We start from the raw sequence: 3376 nt of genomic DNA, 5'->3' as shown, positions 1-3376 counted from the left end.
AAAATATTCTGAATGATACGTTCAATATCTTACTATACTGTACACTACAGAGATTCAAAATATTCTGAATGATACGTTCAATATCTTACTATACTGTACACTTCAGAGATTCAAAAGATTCTGAATGATACGTTCAATATCTTACTATACTGTACACTTCAGAGATTCAAAAGATTCTGAATGATACGTTCAATATGATCTCCTTACTGTGAAATCATATGACACATCACTGCGCACAACATTGTGAATTATATCCTGGGTAATTCCATACACTTCTTCAGTTATTTTTGCGCGTGTAACCCACATTAAAATAACCTCAGCGAAAAAAAAATCACAAGGGCACATAATCATATGACATTAGATGCCTGGATAATTCATATCTATCCATCTATATAGATAGATAGATATATAGATATATCAAGGTACCTCTTCAAAAAAGAAGTTACATTCGAAGGTTTCGCAAGCGAAGAAAATTCAACACATTGTTTGCTACATCCTGCCACCTACCGTTTGAACTTCCTATATATATGCAGTGCAATATTGCAAAGCTTCGTAACGTTCGCTTGTCTGCTTCACAGTTATTACAAATACGAAATGCAGTTGTATAAAAAACATCACCTTGTCGTTTGTCCTCACTTTATCAGCTTATTGTTACTTTAGTTGTACGTCGTGGCGGACATTGTGGTTAGCGTGCTGGTCTGTGAATCCAAGGGTCCCAGTTCGCGTCCCGTTGTTTCGAAATCATTGGGTCTATGAGCTACTTTTAAGAGCTATGGTCAAATCGTATTATACGATTAGAACAGTCCAAGAGTTGGCGGTGTTGACTATTCGCCTTCTTTCTATAGCATATCAGTTCAAAATGGACGACATTGTGCAACATTGCGCGATTATTCAAAATACACAAATAGTCGCTAACGTCTCATCTTATCGCTATTTTAACGTCTAATTTAACACCTTGTTGCTTCGTTCGAGTGTGTTTTAAGAATGTTATTAATATTATGTTAAGACATTAGAGCTATAAATAGTTAAGGATTTGTGTATCGCAAATATCAGGTGAAATATACATAATTGTTTTACTACAAATGACACTTTTTGGTTACATTTTGTTTTCTCTAAAATTATTTTTGAAACAAGCGGCTTTTGAGGCATTGCATGAAATTTATAGTTGTTATAATTTCTTCACAAACTTACAGATTCACAGAGTCGACTTTGAACATATATATGCATATTTAAAATTTACCCCTTTTTCAAAGACAAATAATTTTTCTTCCAACTCCGAAATGTAAGACTAAAATAAGCTTTTCACGTTTAATCGAAAATTCCTTCATTCATGTCTTACTTTTCTTTTTCCATTTGATTAAACAAGATAACATTATCAGACTACCACAAAGAAAAGAAGTAAATAGCTCAGAAAACAAAAATAATGCATTTTTTATTTCTGTAAGAAACACGTATTTAGGGCTAGGCTGATTCTACTTCTCTCGCCCTTAGGCTTTAAATACTTTCTGCGTTGCCCTATTAATAAATCAAAACGGAAGCCATATTTTTACGTAAAAAATCACCTCCTGATGCAATGAAAATGGAGAGGTCAAATTTACCCCAGTTGTGTGTTTTTTACTTTGTCATTTTTACATTACATCTTTACACATTTATACATCATTATATAACTAGGCGCTTTTTGTAAAATACATACTTACTGAGCTTAACATTTCATGTAACTTGGCTTTTTTTCATAAATAGCACATCTTTATATGATTGGTCCCTTTGTTTTCTAACTTGGTTGTTTTTTTTTTACACGTAAAGTGTTTTGGGTGGATTAATTTTACAGTGAGCACATTTCTCTGCTTTTTTTTAGTTCTAATGACTTTTTATTGTAATTTCGTCGAATTGACATTATACCAACATTACCATCTTCTACACGGCTTGCATTATTATCTTTTTGTCATTTATTTGTTTGTTTAAGAATTTTCACGCAAAACTACACAAAGGTCAATCTACGTTTATCTATATCTAATTTTGAGCTAATAGACGAGAAGGAAGCCAACTAGCCAGCACATCCAACGTCAACTACTGGGTTACTCTTGTCTAATCGAATAGAGGGATTCGACTGTCACTGTTATAACGCACACAAGACCTCAAAGAATGGAACACTTTTATGTGACAACGAGCTTCGAACTTGAAATCTTCGGATTTATTGCCTGAACAACTAACCGTTAGTCCACACCCAGTCCATTATCATTTGTACAAACCATTTTCATTGGAATCGCATATATCGGATATTTGTACAAGCGAGTATTTTCAGTAAAATAATTTTGCAATCATAAGTATCCGATAAAAACAAAGAAAATCTGTGATTTGAAAAATAGTGTTTATTGTTATTATGGTCACTTCTGATACGTTTCGTTATATTGCTCTCAAACAACTATATAGCGATCGAAAACACTGTGATGTTTTTCTACTTTACTTATATACAAACAAAACATATTGTAATTTGTCGAAACACTTTTATAGATTGTGATATTTTTACCTAAAGTTTTATTCCTTAAATGTTTTAAAAATATATAAATCTTGGCAAATGCTTTACTGTGTTTTTTTAAAGAGCTTTAAACAGTCATTGAAGACATTCTCCCAGCTCGAAAAACTGAAATTAAAATTACGAGAAAGAAATTAACATGAATATGAAAACGATTTGAGACAAAAACAAACGGTTTTAGTTTCTTAACTTCTAATGTTGATGTTCGTAGTTCAAAGAGTTTGATGAATATTTACGTTACAAGACTTCTATTTTCGAACGTCATGTGTAGCACGTTCTTTCGAAAACTTGGAAAGGAATCGCATGATTACCTTATTAATCAAGCGTTATGGTAATATGTTACAATCTCTGGTTTTGTGTAGTTATTCATTAAAATAAGATCCCTTTTTTCTAAATCACCTCCCTCGAATGTCAGTAAAATTCATTTCTCCTCCTTTCGAAGCTGATTTGACAAACTTTTGATTTTCTTCTCTCTCATAAATAATGTGAAATATTTATATGGATTCCGCGGTAAAAAACATATTTGAGTCATATTTACCATTAGAAACAAATGAGTCAGGAACACAATAAAATAATTGCATGTTTCTTGGTTTTGAGTATGAGATAACTGTCAAATTATTAGAAAACACTACATTATACTTGATTTTCTTTAAGATGTTCATTACTTTTTTATAAGTATAATAATACATCAAGAATTTCAGTTTCAACTCTAACATAAATTATAAAGATAACATGAAACTGATCCAGTTATATTAACAGTACTGTCTTCAGAGTTCTTTTTTTTTCTTAATACTCTTAAGCTTGTTTTTACTAGTGTATTATACTGTTTGCAAAGTTAATATC

The sequence above is a fragment of the Limulus polyphemus genome, unplaced genomic scaffold (genome assembly GCF_000517525.1).
Source record: "Limulus polyphemus unplaced genomic scaffold, Limulus_polyphemus-2.1.2 Scaffold1769, whole genome shotgun sequence".
Taxonomy (NCBI): domain Eukaryota; kingdom Metazoa; phylum Arthropoda; class Merostomata; order Xiphosura; family Limulidae; genus Limulus; species Limulus polyphemus.
This window is presented reverse-complemented; position numbering follows the sequence as displayed.